The sequence below is a fragment of the Bos indicus genome, chromosome X (assembly GCF_029378745.1).
Source record: "Bos indicus isolate NIAB-ARS_2022 breed Sahiwal x Tharparkar chromosome X, NIAB-ARS_B.indTharparkar_mat_pri_1.0, whole genome shotgun sequence".
Taxonomy (NCBI): Eukaryota; Metazoa; Chordata; class Mammalia; order Artiodactyla; family Bovidae; genus Bos; species Bos indicus.
The window spans coordinates 58,667,783-58,687,266 of NC_091789.1; the positions used below are offsets into that span (position 1 = coordinate 58,667,783).

General features: G+C 38.3%; 1 protein-coding gene across 14 annotated transcripts in view; it reads left to right on the plus strand.

Moving 5' to 3' along the window:
• The first annotated feature begins 13,390 nt into the window (after nucleotides 1–13,390).
• PWWP3B (PWWP domain containing 3B) overlaps nucleotides 13,391–19,484 on the plus strand; it is a 171,869-nt gene continuing 165,775 nt past the window's right edge. For 11 of the 14 annotated variants that reach the window (XR_011565365.1, XR_011565366.1, XR_011565364.1 and 8 more), the window contains exons 1-3: nucleotides 13,404–13,535; nucleotides 16,483–16,668; nucleotides 19,329–19,408. The gene's annotated coding sequence lies outside the window, so the exon portion shown is untranslated. Of the gene's footprint in view, nucleotides 13,536–16,482; nucleotides 16,669–19,328; nucleotides 19,409–19,484 lie in introns of all 14 variants that reach the window. The other 3 variants (XM_019956200.2, XM_019956199.2, XM_019956198.2) reach the window with 3 other exon arrangements.

The following is a 19,484-nucleotide window of genomic DNA, read 5'->3' on the forward strand; positions in this document are numbered from 1 at the left end:
GTATTGGTCAATACTGGTTGCTATACCCTTCTGAAGAAGTGAAGTGAAGTGAAGTCGCTCAGTCATGTTCGACTCTTTGCGACCCCATGGACTGTAGCCTTCCAGTGTCCTCTGTCCATGGGATTTTCCAGGCAAGAATACTGGAGTGGGTTGCCATTTCCTTCTCCAGGAGATCTTCCTGACCCAGGGATCGAACCCAGATCTCCTGCATTGTAGGCGGACGCTTTACCATCTGAGTCACCAGGGAAGTCTCTAATACATACTGGATTGGGTAGCCATTCCCTTCTCCAGGGGATCTTCCTGACCCAGAGATCGAACCCGGGTCTCCTGCATTGCTGGCAGATTCTTTACCATCTGCACTACTTGGGAAGCCAAAAAGGGAAAGTCACTCAGTTGTGTCCGACTCTTTGCGACCCCGTGGACTGTATAGTCCATGGAATTCTCCAGGCCAGAATACTGGAGTGGGTAGCCGTTCCCTTCTCCAGGGGATCTTCCCAACCCAGGGATCGAACCCAGGTCTCCCACATTTCAGGCAGATTCTTTACCAGCTGAGCCACAAGGGAAGCCCAAGAATACTGGAGTGGGTAGCCCATCTCGTCTCCAGAGGATCTTTCCGACCCAGGAATAGAATTGGGGTTTCCTGCATTGCAGATGGATTCTTTACCAACTGAGCTATCAGAGAGCCTAGAGCACTATATTTCCTGCTGCCCTAGCTGCTAACTCCCCTGAGTACCTGGTGGTGCCAGAACCTCTGTGACCCTAGTAGCTGCATCACCTCTGCACCTGCCCCTCACTGCGGCAGACCCAAGTCCTTCAGGGAAGCCTCAGGAGCAAAGCCCAGTGGATGACCCACATGCAGAGGTGGAAATAAAACCACAGTTGAAACCCAGGGGCAATGCAGCTAAAGAAGAAGACCCGAAACCTTCCCACCAGCTGTACAAGCTGCAGGTTAAATTCACATGATCAATTAGGCAGACTGTATGCCTATGGAATATATAAAAGGACATTGAGTGCTCCCACAAAAGAAAATGCACTAGTTCTGATAGCTGTGAACATTCGGGGCAAGAAAACACAGGAGTAGGACCATATTAGAGCTGCCCCCATAGCAGATCCAGAGACCAGCACAGTGCTGAAGGGCATCCTAGGGAGGTGAGGTGGACTGTGACTCCCAGGAAGGGAAAGAACTCTGACAGCAGTGACTCAAGAAAAACATTTTTATTCTTATCTTTTGACTTGTTCTGTAGTTTCTTTTCGATTTTTTTTTCTTTTTCTTCCCACCCCCCGTTGTTGTAGATGTCAATATTATTGGCACTATGAAATCTAAGAAAGCTTTTGAGTTCTTTTTTTCAATCGCACTTTTTATTGTCATTATAAACCTCTCCCTATGTTGGGTTTTTGAAGTTCTGTGGAGCTTTCTGTTTTTGTTTTTCTTTCGTCTTCTTTTTGTTTTTCCTTTTTTTTTTAAATTTTAATTTTTTAAACCAGTGAGGCCTGGCATGCTGCAGTTCATGGAGTCGCAAAGTAATATTGCACAAATGAAGGAACAAACTAGCAACACAGAAGTCCAAAGAAATGAAGAGGAAATAGGCAAACTACCTGAAAAAGAATTCAGAATAATGACAGTAAAGATGATAAAAAAAAAACCTTGAAAACATAATGGAGAAAAATGCAAGAATCAATTAACAAAGACCTAGAAGAATTAAACAATAACAATACAAAGACAAACAACACAATTATTGAAATTAAAAATACTCAAGAAGGAATCAATAGCATAATATCTGAAGCAGAAGAAGGGATCAGTGAGCTGGAAGATAAAATGGTGGAAATAACTTCTGAAGAGCAGAATAAAGTAAAAATAATGAAAAGAACTGAGGATAGTCTCAGAGACCTCTGGGACCATATCAAATGCACCAGCATTTGAATTATAGGGGTCGCAGAAGAAGATGAGAAAAAGAAAGGGACTGACAAAATTTTTGAAGAGACTGTAGTTGAAAATTTCCCCAACATGGAAAAGGAAACAGTCAATCAAGTTCAAGAGGCACAAAGAGTACATACAGGATAAACCCAAGGAGAAACACACCAAGACACATACTAATCAAACTAACAAAGGTTAAATACAAAGAAAGAATATTAAAAGCAGCAAGGGAAAAGCAACAAATAACTTACAAGGGAAACCCCATATGTTTAACAGCTGATCTTTCAGCAGAAACTCTGCAGGCCAGAAGGGAATGGCAGGATATATTTTAAGTGATGAAAGGGAAAAATCTACAACCAAGATTACTGTACCTGGCAAGATTCTCATTCAAAATTGATGGAGAAATCAAAAGCTTTTCAGACAAGCAAAAGTTAAGAGAATTCAGTAGCACCAAACCAGTTTTACAACAAAAGTTAAAGGCACTTACATAGTTAAGCTACTGGAGAAGGTTGCCATTTCCTCCTCCAGGGGATCTTCCTAACCCAGGGACTGAACACTCGTCTCCTGCATTGCAGACAGATTCTTTACCACTGAGCCACCTGGGAAGCCCAAATATTTTGATATGAATATTCAAGTAAATTGTTAGATAAAATAATTCCCATTTCAATTAGCATTCATATGTGTGAAAATTTAGGAAAGATAAAACTACAGACAGTAACAGTGAGTATCTCTGATGTGTTGTAGTAGACAATATATACATATATATATATCTTCTTATATTTATGCATTTTTTAAAACATATGTAGAAATAACATGCAGCACTGTTTATAATAGCCAGGACATGGAAGCAACCTAGATGTCCATCAGCAGATGAATGGATAAGAAAGCTATGGTACATATATACAATGGAGTATTACTCAGCCATTAAAAAGAATACATTTGAATCAGTTCTAATGAGGTGGATGAAACTGGAGCCTATTATACAGAGTGAAGTAAGCCAGAAAGAAAAACACCAATACAGTATACTAACGCATATATATGGAATTTAGAAAGATGGTAATGACAACCCTGTATGTGAGACAGCAAAAGAGACACAGATGTATAGAAAAGTCTTTTGGACTCTGTGGGAGAGGGAGGCGGGGATGATTTGGGAGAATGGCATTAAAACATGTATAATATCATATAAGAAACGAATCGCCAGTCCAGGTTTGATGCAGGATACAGGAAGCTTGGGGCTGATGCACTGGGATGACCCAGAGGGATGGTATGGGGAGGGAGGTGGGAGGCGGGTTCAGGATGGGGAACACGTGTACACCCGTGGTGGATGCATGTTGATGTATGGCAAAACCAATACAATATTGTAAAGTAAAAATAATAATAATAATAATAAAAAAGAAAAAAATCTGTCAAAAAGCGGAAAAAAAAAGAAATAACATGTAATAACATGTAATTATTCTACAGAAAAATATTGGCAATTAAGACACTATACTCTAACTGTACCTATTGTATCTTTCTCATCCTTCTGTATTATAGGTGATAAAAACCCATAGACTACTTTTCCCAGATGCCATTTCCAGCTTTGTGTCTATTAGGTTGTATCAATGGGAGGTACTATAAGGAAACTAGAAAGTGAGAGAAAGAAAGAAGCCATTTTTCTGTTTTGTTTTTTCTTTTCTTTTTCTCTTTTTTTTCTTCTCTCTCTTTTATTTCCCTCCTTTCCCTTTCCTTCCCTCCCATTTTCTTTTTTTTTTAATTTAATTTTTTTAAATTTTATTTTATTTTTAGACTTTACAATATTGTATTGGTTCTGCCATATATCGAAATGAATCTGCCACAGGCATACATGTGTTCCCTCCCATTTTCTTTGCTTGATTCCTGGTTAGGCAGAAAGGGCCTAGTTGTGCAGTTAAGTCATGGATAGGCAGCAGTGTGCTCCAGACTCTAGCTCTAACTGTAGCCATGAGAATTCCAGAAGCTGACACAGCACTTGTTTGCTCTGATCCCTGTAGTTTCAGTGCACTCATGTCGTTTTGGCTCCAATGACAAAAATAGCAGGTGACTTCAAGCATGCAGATTTCTACAACATCAGTGTTGCTTTCTCTCACACACATGAATACAGGCAGACATACCTACATTGTAAAATAAATTAACAATGAGAATATGTTGGTCTTGGGATATTATACTACTCATATAGTTCTTTTCTTTCAAGTGGAAGCCCCCTCTACTTTTCATGCGTGAGGCCTGTCTGATCCCCACACTTTTCTCTTCATTTTTATATATCTATTGCATTCTCATTGACAAGATTCATTTTTTGACATAAGACATTCCTTTGCTGATTCTTCTTCTCTGTCTTGTCCTTAATCCAGTATGTTCAAATATTGCCCATTCAAAACAAGTTTTCAAGCCCCCTTGGAGTTTTAGGAGGAAAAGACAAGGGCCTCAAAGGTGAGAATAACTAGTAATCCTAAAACAAAAGAGTCTGATTAAAAGAAAACCAGGAATTAAATGCGGACCAATACCCCAGGGACTTTTCTGGAGCATAGAAAATCTACGCTAGATTTCTTGTCCGTATTCACATGCATTAATGGGCCATGTGTATCTTCAAATACTCTATGGTTCATTTTGGGCTTCTTTTTCCCTTTCTCCTCTTCTTGCTATGCCTTCTTTATATGGTAGTGTTAGTTCCATACTTGCAATTCTTTTCCATAAGTTTCCTGAAAATTCCAAGATATTTTCTTTTCAATTGAGCTATAGTATTGTTTTGATTACTTCTATCAACTCCAGAGATAGGTATTAAGATTACTCTAATTTTATACTTATATACTCAAAATACTGAGGTATATAGAAGTTAAAAAACTTCTATGAGTCATGAGATCACATGACTAATAAATGGCAATCTGGGGAATAAATTCATATTTATCAGATTGTGTGTCTTATTGAGAATATCAAATACATAACAATCCTGCATGCACTTCCCTGACAACTCTCACAGACTAAATAGAAAGCCTTGTGAACAACTATCCATCTATCTATCTATCTATCTACCTATCTATCATCTCTAGATGATATCTATCATCTCATTTTCTAGATTTTCTCATCTAGAAAATGAAGATAACCTCTATTCAAAGTACATACAGGAATAATTCTGGTCCAGCTTGGTCTTTCTTTCATGGGCCCCCTAGAAAGTAAGATAATTCCTTCTTACTTTACAGTCCTCAAGAAAGACCAGAAAGGGACCAGCTTTGGGGTGTTAATTCCAAGAAGAATTGTATCACACTGCAGCTCTCACCTGTGATCTCAGAGTGTGGCAAGAATTGGTTGTTGTTTTTCAAATTACCTATGTACTGTGATTGGGACTTCCCTGGTGGCTCAGACAGTAAAGAATCTGCCTATAATGTGGAAGACTCAGTTTCAATCCCTGGGTTGGGAAGATCCTCTGGAGAAGGGAATGGCAACCCACTCCAGTATTCTAGCCTGGAGAATTCCATGAGTAGAGGAGCCAGGTGGGCTACAGTCCATCAGGTCATAAAGAGTTGGTCACAACTGAGTGACTAACACACACACACACACACACACACACACACACACACACACATTGTGATAATGTAATTGTCAATTCTTCATCACCTTTACTTAAATTTTTAAAGAAATTTACTGTAGCATCACCCTAAGTGGTCTAACTCATAGGATCATTAGCCATTGGCAGTATCTAAGTTTTAGTATTGACTGAGCAAAACAAAATCTCCAAATAGGGCAACTCAAAGTTGTATTCCTGGACGTCATAGGTCAGAGGGTTCTCTGTGGGAGCTCATTTCCCTGCACTAGAAGCACTTTTTCCCTTCACTGCCATGTTCCCCCACATTGACCAGGGATTTCTCAGCCCACTTTGGCCCTGGCAGTGACACTAACTAGCTTGCATTTCTCTGTATGTGAGGACTCAACTCCAGTAAATTCTTCTATCCTGCTCTTGCACTTAAGATGTGCCAACATTTAGGCCGTATGCATGCCTATGATCATGCTGTTTGTTCATAGCCAGGCTTGGATATTGGTCAAGGCCAATGACTTAGGGACAGTTATATACTTTGTATATAGTCTGATAAAAATTCTTCTTTAGATAAAGTTATCTGTAACATGTGTCAAAATTTATTAAATTGCTAGTGAGGGAGACAACAAGACAACAAAAACGCTTAGAACAGAATGTGCCTGTTCCAAAAGGACATTGAAATGGAATGTTACAAAGTTGGAGACTATGAATACTTAGATAAATACGAGCTGTTTTTTATACTAATTCAAGCTTCATTTTAGTAAGTCTTAAACACATAATGTCCTTGCCAGTTGTTACTAAGAAAGCTTGTAGCAATAGGGTACACGCTAACTATCAGTCAGAAGATTTTTAAAAAGCAGTGCATTTATGCAGCAAATGTTCTGAATATATCTGCCTGAGATTGGGATTATGTTTGCATCCTCCAGCAATAGTAAATAAGAGGACCACCTATCAGGAAAGCATGAAACAGTCAATAGAGATTGGAAACAAATACCAAATAATAATTTAGCATCAGCAATTTTTTTTTCAAACTGAAATGAAGAGGCAAAATATAAAGTTTGTCCATTTCTTAGTTTGAGGATTTTTTTTTTTTTCTTTAGATATCACTCCTCTTGGTTTCCCCCTCCAAAAAACAATTCATTCCCATTTTGACTTACTGTTTGATTAATTAGCTTTTTACAATTTTGAATTTAGCAAAAATTGAACATAGGTTTACTTTATACACTGTTATTACAATCATGATAATCAGTAAAGTTTGTATCTCCAACATCTAGGAAGAATGTCCAAATAAAATTCCAAAGTAAATCAATCTTAATGGTAACAAACTAATTTTATCTATGAATCTGGGCTTTTAAACTGTGTTCTTTTTCTATATACCTTGATATATTTACATAAATGCATCAAGAGTGTTACCAAAACTGAATTCCCCCTAAAGCTAAGTTTGTGATTAACCTCTCTATTCACAACTTTATTCCCTTTCTTCTCCTGTGCCTGTTCCCCTCAAGAATGAAGAGTATGGGGGCTTCCTTGGTGGTTTAGTGGTCTTCCTCAATCTGCCTACCAATGCAGGGGACATGGATTCAATTCCTGATCTGGGAGGATCTCACATGATGAGGATCAACTAAACCCAGGTGCCACAACTATTAAACCTGTGCTCTAGAGCCTGGGCAGAGAAGACAATGGCAACCCACTCCAGTACTCTTGCCTGGAAAATCCCATGGATGGAGGAGCCCGGTAGGCTGCAGTCCATGGGGTCGCGAAGAGTCAGACACGACTGAATGGCTTCACTTTCATTTTTCACTTTCATGCATTGGAGAAGGAAATGGCAACCCACTCCAGTGTTCTTCCCTGGAGAATCCCAGGGACGGGGGAGGCTGGTGGGCTGCCGTCTGTGGGGTCGCACAGAATCAGACACGACTGAAGTGATTTAGCAGCAGCAACTAGAGCCTGGGAGCGCGACTACTGAGCCCATATGCCCTAGAGTCCATGCTCTGCAATGGGAAAAGTCACCACAATGAGAAGCCCATGCACTGCAACAAGAGAGTAGCTCCTGTTTGCCACAACTAGAGAAAAGCCTGAGCAGCAATGAAGACACAGCAGAGCCAAAAATAAATCAATAAATAAAAATTATTTTTTTAAAAAAGATTAAGGACTATCAAAGTAAAGAAGGTATTGAAACCATATACAAACCCCAGTGTCCCTGTCTTCTGAAACAAAAGATTGGCTTTAGTCTCCCAGGCCTCCCCAGAGTCTTGAAAGGCCAGCTCAAAAGTTAATGATTAGAAAATGTGAAGATGTAGAAACCAAGAGTAGCTGTTGAGCAGAGAAACTGGTAACAATGTAGATTGTAAATCCACCACAAAGCAGAATCACCAAACTCTCTGTTCCCTGAAAGATATAGATAAAGGTCTGACACACATTCCTAAATTGTTTTTACAGGAAGCAGACCCCCACCAGATGAAAATGCTTGATATTCTCTCTTGAGAGTCCCTTGGACAGTGAGGAGATCAAACCAGTCAATCCTAAAGGAAATCAACCCTAAATATTCATTGGAAGGACTGACGCTGAAGCTGCAACTCCAATTCTTTGGCCATCTGATGTGAAGAGCTGACTCACTGGAAAAGACCTTAGGGTCTGGGAAAGATTGAGGGCAGGAGGATAAGGGAACAACAGAGCATGAGATGGCTGGATGGCATCACCAACTCAATGGACATGAATTTGAGCAAACTCTGGGAGATAGTGAAGGACAGGGAAAACTGGTGTGCTGCAGTCCATGGAGTGGCAAAGAGTAAGACACAACTTAGTGACTGAACAACAACAACAAATGCAAGGAGTACGGGCATCTCATATTCAAAAGACCTGAACTCCTCAATGGCTTTCAGGAAAGGAGTTTTAAAGGCAGTGTTAAGGAAGGGGCTACAGGGCGCTTGATCAGCTTGTGCACAATTCTCAGATTTGTTGGCAAAGTTATATTTAAAGTGTCACCAACCTTCTGCTTTCAACCTGTCTGAGATCTACATGCTTGCAGTCAGCAGTTTTCTCATTATTATCTTAAATATTTAATGAAAGTAAATTAAAGCTCAGTAGCTTTTCTGAGCAGTGAAACCAGTGTATAGGCAATCTAGGAAGTTCAGAGTAGTCTTTTTATGAGATTATAATCCAAAAATATGCAAATCAGAGAGAAGACAAATGGGAGCACTACTTGGGCTATGAGACTACAAAGCAGAGATCTCCACATATTTTTTTTTTTTTGCCATCACTACTGCAAAAGACTTGTTGATACCTCCCATAGTTCAATAATTTTTAAGAATATTTAAAAATACTTATAAATAAAGTTTTTGAAACAAAAATGAAAATAAATTAATTTCAATTATATACTTCATATATCCCACTGGATAGTCTTATATGTGCTCTGGAATATGCATAACTTTCTGTGGGGATCATTTCTCTACTACCAGTTTAGACATGTAACTCTGCCGTTTGAAAGCCTGAAATGTTCTCTGTTAACCTTTACAACGTACAACTTTAGGAGATAATATCAAACACTTCCCAAAATATTGATTCCAATTTACATTCCAGTAGTGTATGTACCTTCAAGTTGTTCTTCATCCCTTACCAACAACTGAAATATTTGATATTTTATATTTTGATATATCTTTTTTCTATATTCCACTAATTTCTTTTAAAACCATTTTAATATCAAATAAAATTAAAATAACATCAATAAAAGAGCAACCCTCAAATAAAATCTTTTCATTCTAGATATCAAAGTTTCTCAAGGTCTTACAATTTTAAAGAACAAAGTTTATCCATTTTCTGTTCTCGATATTGTTATGTTACAATGAACAATGTTTCTTAGTATTATGTCCTTGATAAAGAGCAGAACTGATCTCACAATTTTGCAGAAATTCTCATGAAAAGAAAGCTGCTTTGATAGAGTGGCAGTATTGAGAAGCCTTGGTTTTTGAAACTGTATCAGAGCACTTGAGAGAATGTGCTGTTAGAAATCATATTTGACACTGAGAACCCAAATACATAGACTTCAATCTGGGAGAGATCAAAATGCTTTGTATGCTATAAGAGCCTCAGGAAGAGCTGGCCATGCTTAATCTCTTTTCTGTTAAACCTAAACAAAATTTTCTTGCTTGCACAGTTCAGTTCAGTTCCATCACTCGGTCGGGTCCAACTCTTTGCGATCCCATGAATCACAGCACGCCAGGCCTCCCTGTCCATCACCAATTCCCGGAGTTCACCCAGACTCACGTCCATCGAGTCAGTGATGCCATCCAGCCATCTCATCCTCTGTCATCCCCTTCTCCTCCTGCCCCCAATCCCTCCCAGCATCAGAGTCTTTTCCAATGAGTCAACTCTTCGCATGAGGTGGCCAAAGTACTGGAGTTTCAGCTTTAGCATCATTCCTTCCAAAGAAATCCCAGGGCTGATCTCCTTCAGAATGGACTGGTTGGATCTCCTGGCAGTCCAAGGGACTCTCAAGAGTCTTCTCCAACACCACAGTTCAAAAGCATCAATTCTTCGGCACTCAGCCTTCTTCACAGTCCAACTCTCACATCCATACATGGCCACAGGAAAAACCATAGCCTTGACTAGACGAACCTTTGTTGGCAAAGTAATGTCTCTGCTTTTCAATATGCTATCTAGGTTGGTCATAATTTTCCTTCCAAGGAGTAAGCGTCTTCTAATTTCATGGCTGCAGTCACCATCTGCAGTGATTTCGGAGCCCCCCAAAATAAAGTCTGACACTGTTTCCACTGTTTCCCCATCTATTTCCCAGGAAGTGATGGGACCAGATGCCATGATCTTCATTTTCTGAATGTTGAGCCAACTTTTTCACTCTCCACTTTCACTTTCATCAAGAGGCTTCTTAGTTCCTCTTCACTTTCTGCCATAAGGGTGGTGTCATCTGCATATCTGAGCTTATTGATATTTCTCCTGGCAATCTCAGTTCCAGCTTGTGTTTCTTCCAGTCCAGCGTTTCTCATGATGTACTCTGCATATAAGTTAAATAAGCAAGGTGACAATATACAGCCTTGACGTACTCCTTTTCCTATTTGGAACCAGTCTGTTGTTCCATGTCCAGTTCTAACTGTTGCTTCCTGACCTGCATACAAATTTTTCAAGAGGCAGATCAGGTGGTCTGGTATTCCCATCTCTTGAAGAATGTTCCACAGTTTCTTGTGATCCACACAGTCAAAGGCTTTGGCATAGTCAATAAAGCAGAAATAGATGTTTTCTAGAACTCTCTTGCTTTTTCCATGATCCAGCGGATGTTGGCAATTGATCTCTTGTTCCTCTGCCTTTTCTAAAACCAGCTTGAACATCAGGAAGTTCACAGTTCACATACTGCTGAAGCCTGGCTTGGAGAATTTTGAGCATTATTTTCCTAGCGTGTGAGATGGGTGCAATTGTGCAGTAGTTTGAACATTCTTTGGCATTGCCTTTCTTTGGGATTGGAATGAAAACTGACCTTTTCCAGTCCTGTGGCCACTGCTGAGTTTTCCAAATTTCCTGGCATATTGAGTGCAGCACTTTCACAGCATCATCTTTCAGGATATGAAATAGCTCAACTGGAATTCCATCACCTCCACTAGCTTTGTTTGTAGTGATGCTTTCTAACGCCCACTTGACTTCACATTCCGGGATGTCTGGCTCTAGGTGAGCGATCACACCATCGTGATTATCTGGGTCGTGAAGATCTTTTTTGTACAGTTTTTCTGTGTATTCTTGCCATCTCTTCTTAATATCTTCTGCTTCTGTTAGGTCCATACCATTCTGTCCTTTATCGAGCCCATCTTTGCATGAAATGTTCCCCTGGTATCTCTAATTTTCTTGAAGAGATCTCTAGTCTTTCCCATTCTGCTGTTTTCCTCTATTTCTTTGCATTGATTGCTGAAGAAGGCTTTCTTATCTCTCCTTGCTATTCTTTGGAACTCTGCATTCAGATGCTTAGATCTTTCCTTTTCTCCTTTGCTTTTCACCTCTCTTCTTTTCACAGCTATTTGTAAGGCCTCCCCAGACAGCCATTTTGCTTTTTTGCATTTCTTTTCCATGGGGATGGTCTTGATTCCTGTCTCCTGTACAATGTCATGAACCTCATTCCATAGTTCATCAGGCACTCTATCTATCAGATCTAGGCCCTTAAATCTGTTTCTCACTTCCACTGTATAATCATCAGGGATTTGATTTAGGTCATACCTGAATGGTCTAGTGGTTTTCCCTCCTTTCTTCAATTTAAGTCTGAATTTGGCAATAAGGAATTCATGATCTGAGCCATAGTCAGCTCCTGGTCTTGTTTTTGCTGACTGTATAGAGCTTCTCTATCTTTGGCTGCAAAGAATATAATCAATCTGATTTTGGTGTTGACCATCTGGTGATGTCCATGTATAGAGTCATGTATTTCTATATATTTCTGCAGTATTACACATTCTGAGGTTATTTAGTGGGTTCACAAAAGTCTAGAAAATTGTCAAATCTTGAAAATGAACAAATAAAAATAAAACAAATGGATTAGTAAATGAAAACAAAATGTCAGCTTTATTAAGAAGGGAAAATAAATTGCAAGATATTGCTCATTTTGGGGTTTTTCCAAGTGACTGCTAGTGCTAAAGAAGCTGCTAGTGGTAAAGAACCCATCTGCCAATGTAAGAGATGTAAGAAACACAGATTTGATCCCTGGGTTGGGAAGATCCCCTGAAGGAGGTCATGGCAACCATTCCAGTTGCCTGGAGATCCCATGGACAAATGAGCCTGGCAAGCTACCGTACCACGGCGTCGCAAAGAATCAGACATAACTGAAGTGACTTAGCATGTATACACTCTCATTATGAGAATAAATGAGTAATAGAATCACAAATTTATCAACTTATTCATCACCTAGAGGCCTTTCTAGTCTAGAAGAAGCAGAGAGAACCTAGGAGTTTCACTGCTTGAACTTCTTAATAGGGAAGTAATAGGACCTTCCCAGGTGGCACAGTGGCAAAGAAACCACCTGCCAAAGCTGGAGACATGGGTTTGATCCCTGGGTCAGGAAGATCCCCTGGAGTAGGAAATGGTAACCCATTCCAGTACTCTTGTCTGGAAAAGTCCATGGACAGAGGTGTCTGGCAGGCTCCAGTCCATGGGGTCGAAAAGAGTCAGACAAGACTGGGCACACAAATATCAGAAGTACAAAAGAACATCGTGCATTGTCTGCTAGTGTTCTTTGCCTGATTCTACTATGTTGATCATTTCTTTCTTATTGAAATATAACAGCTAGTTTAAGGATATTTTTGTTTATCCAGTCATATACATTAAAAGCATCTCTGTTTGTGGTTGATATTTGACTGTGGCTTATTGTGATTTTACTATTTTTTTTTTTTTCAATTTCAGTATAGTCAGATTTTGTTTGGGGATTTTTCTTCAGAAATGGCTGAAGTAAGGAAGTATTAGTAGACGTGAATGAAAGAAGAGACATACTATAATGTGGTCCAGGTTCAGATTCAAAATTGTAAAAAATTAATTCTATCTAAAATAAAGTTATTAATCCACTACAATCCCAGTCAAGACACTTAGCATGATTTTAGTGAAGCTTGACTATCAGGTCTTAAATTTACCAGAGATAAAGTACAAGAGAAAGCCTGAAAAAATATATATAAGGAATATTTAACTGTATCTTTATTACATGAAAAAGAGATTTGCTATTTCTTTTTCTTTCTCCTTTTTTCAGGAAAACACAGACCCTAGGGTTTTGAAAGAAAACTGAACAGGCATATGTTTCCAATACACTTTAAAGTTCTTTAAAATGAACACTTCTTTCCTTTAATTGTATTTCGGCTCAACTTGGAGATTCTCCTCCCTCTAAATGAGGGAAGGACCTCCTGCTTTCCCCATCACAGGCAAGGGGCGGAGCATCCTCTAGAAGCTTAGAAGAGTGAGCCAGCCCTGGCCAGTCTTGGGGGAGGAGCTGCATTACATACAGACTTCGGAGGCCTCGCAGAAGAGAGAAAGAGAAGCTTGGAGGTAATGGCTGTCGTGAAAAGATAGTTATTTTCGGAGATTTCTGGAGACTTGGCAGTAAAGGTGAGAAAAGAAGGGACTGCTGCTTTGGAGTCGTGGAAAAGGAGCATTGTTTTGTGAGAGTCGTAGTTTCTTTGAGGGAATTCTGACTGAATTTTGTATTCCTTCGAGATATTTTAAAACTCCACACTTTAAGAGTGGGGGAGGTGATCAGATTACACCTGTGGAAAAAATACTTCGGGAGGTTGCAAAAGCTGACATTCGAGTAGGGCATTTTATGTTTCAGTCAAAAAGCGGTAGTAACAGAGATAAATCATGAAACAAAACTTGAAAAATTAATCTTCCTTATTTAAAAAAAAGAGATTATGTTGTGATAATGCCAAATGAGAAATGAAGTTATTAGTTGGGAGTGCTGGGTTTTTATATTACTTTGGTTGTTGATTGTATTTCCAACAAATCTTGCTGTTTTGGTGGAGTTTGTATAGTAATAATCTGAAATAGTGTATAACTGCGAATTTAAATACTGAAGACAGTTAGAAGTTTAGTTTATTGTCAGGGAATACTCAGTGTCTTAAAAGGATAACTTTTTTTATGGATGTGTAAAAGATGATCATTGTCTGTGTCTCTACCTAGCTATCAAAAGAATGATATATTCCAATTTATACTGTAATATGAAAAATATCTGTAAGCTCATGAGCTGAAGAATAATAGGCTTATACTGATATAATAAAACACAACAATATATCTAGTAATGATGTCTAAGGAAAAAAGAGGAAAATTTCCACTACTCTGCCCAGATTTCACTTAGCATGAGTAGCTATGTCAGCATAAAAAAATTGAGATGAGAATTTAAAAACATGGGGGGAAAGCTACCTGCCAAAAAAATGAGTAAATATGGAAACATGGAAAGGTGTTCCAATTTGTTACTGGAGAAATATAATTTAAAGTAGTGTATTCTAGTATTTAGAATGAGAAAAGGACATATATGTGTATGTGTGTATATATATATATATATATATATGAAAACATTATTTGAAATACATATGTACACAGACAAACACATATGATGAGGGAAAAATCAAGGGGATTTTGCTCAAATATAAGCAGTAAACCAATTCAGGGGTTGGAGTAAGAATGATGTGTATTTTCTTCTTTAGACTTTTATGTACCTTTAGTTTTGTTTTGTTTTGTTTTGTTTTTGGAAGCACGGGATGGAGCTGAAAGAGAAAAATCCATTTTGTTACAGACATGTAAATATTCAAACATACTCCATTGTCTTTAACTAAAGGTGGATTTTTCTGTGTATCTGAGAAAGCTGGTTATCTGGTTGCTTGTGCTTTGCTTGCAGTTCAAATATTTAGACTATGTCCAGACTTTGGTTCAAGCAGAAGATATTTATTTGTATTTTTATGTACTTTTGAGAAAGAATTCAAAAAATGTTCAAAGCATATTATGGAATAGTCATGTAGGATAGTTCACCATAATTTTGAATACTATGCAGCTGTAAAAAGAATAAGCTAATGTAGTGAGCTAAGTGCAAAAAATAAGAAAATATATAGAAGGTATATTCTAAAAATAAGCATGTTGCAGAATGGCCTGTAATAATATAGGTACATTTTATGCAAGAAAATTTTGGAAATATGCGTGTACTTTATTAATTGGAGATATATAAGTATAATTGGAAACAGAACATTTCAACTTTTTATATATTACATTTCTCCATTTAAAAAATCTTATTCTGAAAATAGTAAGCTTGAATCAGATTCATTATGAGAAAATGAGATAAAATTTGAGAAATGTAGGATTATCTTGTAAAAGTTATTAACAAAAAGATGATGTGGTGGTGGTGGTGGTTTAGTCACTAAGTCATGTCCGACTCTTGCGACCCCATGGACTGTAGGCCATCAGGCTCCTCTGTCCATGAGATTCTCCAGGCAAGAATACTGGAGTAGGTAGCCATTTCCTTCTCCAGGGGATCTTCCTGATCCAGGAATCAAACTCAGGTCTCCTGCATTGCAGACATATTCTTTCCCAACTGAGCTATAAGGGAAGCTCAAAAGATGATGTAGAAAATATTTATTGATGTGAGAAGATGTTAAAATATGTTCTTAGGAAGGATAGAGGTCTGGTTTCCAAAAACATGCACATTTATTAATATGTTTAAGGAAAATATATAGAGCAAGCCATTATATTTTGACCATTATTGTGAGAATTTGCTTTCTTTCTTGAAAAATCAAAAGATGAAGGAAGATACGCAATATGCATGAAGGATATAACAACAAACATTAAAATGAGGAAATATAATCCCACTTTTATATGACACCTACACAACTCTGAAGTTGAGAATCAACAAGTCTAGAAGCAAAAAAACAAAACAAAACAAAACAAAAACCCATCTAGAAGCCTGAGAAGGCTACAGTCTGGTCGGTATAGTTTCTACCCTTCCTGACCAAAGACCTGAGTATCTGCAGTAGTTCTGGTTCTAATCACAAGATGGCACTTGCCAGGTGTCCTAAATTTTCTTTCAGGCAACCATATTTATGAAGTGGACAGACAAAGCAATGAGATGTATTTTCTGTTATGAGACAATATGTAGAATGTGATTGCAGTTCGTTGAAAAATTGTACATGTATAAAATAAAAACACACCAAGACTGATATGAGAATTCAAACAGAAAGCATTAAAAAAAAAAAAAAAAAAAAAGGTAGTTACACAGATTGGGCCTATAGAGATTCACAAGGCAATTGTTATTTCCCTTTTTTCTTGTCCCCAAAGCATACTTTTCATGAGGGAGATGATTTTAGTATCAACTTAATAACATAACTGTGTCACAGAGAACATTTCAAATACCAAGAACAAGAAGGAAAATAAACAAGGCCTCTACATCACAGTCGAGATTTTTATCTCATTCCTGTGTTTCAGAAGAGCATGCCTGCTAAAGTTTTGGTAGGGAAACTTCTTTACAGCTTTTCCATTTAATTGGTTTGCTTCCCTGTCTTTTTTTGGACAGCTTAGGTTAATGTCTGAGATGCACATGGCCTGCGGAATCTGTGTATGACACCAGTTGAGCCTCAGAAGGGCAGCACGACCACAAAACGGCCAAACAGGGAGAAGGCTCTGCTGAACAAGCAGGTGGAGTGAGAATAAAAACAACCGGATCACAGGGGCATACCCTGCACTATCCATGTGATATTGGGTAAGGTTCTTCCCATCTCATGAAATATTTCACATAAAAAACATGTTGAGAACTTGGGGTATAAGAGGTATAGTTTATTTTGTTTCCTGCTCTGTAGCCATAACATTTTAAATTAAAAGACACATTTCATACTAAAATTATGTTAGGTTGATAATTCGAGATACAATTCTTTTGCCCCTGTTCTGCAGCCCTAATGTTTTGTAATTAAAAGCCATTGCTTCTAGTTTTGGGGAGAATATCTCATGTGTTTAACCACTATGAAGAAATAATTGAAGAGGCTATTCAGGTGTCTACCAGAGGTTTCAGCCAGGGACCTGACTCTACAACCCTTGACAGCTTTGCTCAGTTGTTGTCACCACATACTAGACAGCATGTTGTTGTTTAGTTACTAAGTTGTGTCTGACTCTTTGTGACCCTGTAGACTGTAGCCCACCAGGCTCCTCTGTCCATGGGATTTTCCAGGTAAGAACACTGGAGTGGGTTGCTATTTTTTTCTCCAAGGGCTTTTCCTGACCCAGGGATTGAACCCAAGTCTCCTGCACTGGCAGACAGATTCTTTACCACTGAGCCACCAGGGAAGCACTAGATAGCGTAGTTACAAGTATTTCTTAAGACCTGCTTAAAGTCTCACAGCCTTCCTCAAATAGACTTCTGTACACTCTCTTGAATAAGGCTATTGATGCCGAACCTCATTGTCTGTGTCCATGAGATCTTTGATTGCTTTGGACAGGCAAGGCAGCACTAGCAGCTTTGGAAACATTAAAGCCCAGAATTCCGTTGTGATAACCCTGTGGGATTTAAAAGGCCCAAATTATCCAGGAACATAAATAATGACCTGCCTCTTCCAAAGCCCTTCCCACGTGCATTCTTTTCTCACAGTACAACAGAAATAATAAAGATGTGATATTGGGTTTGTGTTATCATAATTTTCTTGTTTTTCTTCCCCTCCCCTCCAAAAGATGTCCAAGTCTCTAATCTCTCTCTGATATTATTCTTCTGATTTGTATGTTGTCTCCATCATCATTGTCCATGTTCTTTCTGCTTAGCAGGGTAAACTTCTTATCTGATCCTTTTTTTTTTTTTTTGCCATATTTTAATCTAATCCAGTTGGCGCCCATTGAAAACACTTTATTCCGGCTACTTTGTGAGTTTCAGAGGATAAGAAGAGGCTACAGCAGTGAGATCCATTTACTAGCCCTACTGCAGTAGAGTTAAGGGCCCTTCAAAAACTGCTTTTCTACAAAACTAGGCAGCTAGAACTGGATCAGTGTCCTGAGGAATTTTCCAGGACACTGCATATCTATTGATTGAGTTCCTGTCTATATCCTGGTACACTAACAGTGTGTTTGCAAATTCAGTTTCTCTGTGGTTAAATTAGGATTTCTTTTACCCGTTTCCGTATCCTTCCTGTCTGATCTAGCTCTCACTACACACTTAGCTACTGAATTCTTTTTTTTTTTTTTAATTATTGTACCTTTAAATGTGGTTTCATATTTAGAAAACCTAGGTTATTGTCAGAGATGCTTTTGAGTTATGCATGTTTCTTAACTGGGATCTAGTATGGAGACATGACAAGTTAGCATAGTTATCAACATTTGAAAATGTTCTCTCCACTTGGCTATTACTATCTCAAACCCACAACTGTCTGCCTGCTTCCTTGTCATAATGCCTCTGTGACAAACTTAAAGGGTAAACATTGGGTTCTGCTGAGAGAAATCCATATCTCCTCCCTAAAGAACCCTTGATGTCCTTTACTTAGATTGCTTAATGGAATAATTTTGATCTAGTCTGACCCTCCTGTTATATGTCTGTGAAAGAATGATGGCTTCTCTCTTTAGATCCCCTGATGCACAGTTTTCTTCCTCTCTGTTAATCACAGGAAGAGCTGTGTCATACTGCAGCTCTGTTTGTCTAACCTGAATTAGTCAGAGGTGCCAAGAGACAGGGGTCGTGTTTACTTGTTCATTGTGATGATGGATGGTGTTGTGAGGGCTTCACCAACTTTACCTACACTTTATATATATATATATATATATATATATATATATATATATATATATATATATAAATAGTTTGTGAATTAGCAAAACATTATCTTAAGAGAACTAACCCTCAGAGAATGATCCATTTGGCAGTATGTAGGTTTTGTCCCTTCCTGGGAAATGACACCCCTAGGTTAAAGGCAATAAAAACTAAACTTAACTCTTAATTTCTTGAATATTTTGTGAACAAAAATGCTCAATAAAGAGGATATTGAATTGCAAACAACAAAAGCACAAGAACAAGGAGTTGCCAATTTAAATGAGGATTGGATGAAATGAACATTTCTCTCCATAACCAACGATTATCAATTGTTACACTGCTAGGTGCCTGTGACACAGAAGAAATATGTCATAACTAGTCTATGGTTGAGTGAAACTATAATGCAGATATGGTCAGTGTAAGAGCATAGTGCAGAAATATATTTTTTAATTTGTGTGAAAATGTGGATGTATGTGAAAGATGGGGGTTCATAGATAAGTGTGGCAATTATTGAAAATTGTTGTGGTTCACCAGCATGTTCACCAAGGACATAGATTAATTAACACTCACTGGGGGTTGCAGTCATTAATTCCCCTACAATCAGAAAGTGAATGACATAATCCTTTGTTCTACTCCAGAATCCTCAAGAGACAGGATTCCAAGTGCAGAAAGCCACGAGTACTGATCAAGAGAACATATCTTTCTGTTTGGAACTCGGGTAAAACTGGGTTTTGGGTGTTTTATTTTGTTTTTTAAATTTACCATCTTAACCATCTTTTTAAAAGTCTCTATTG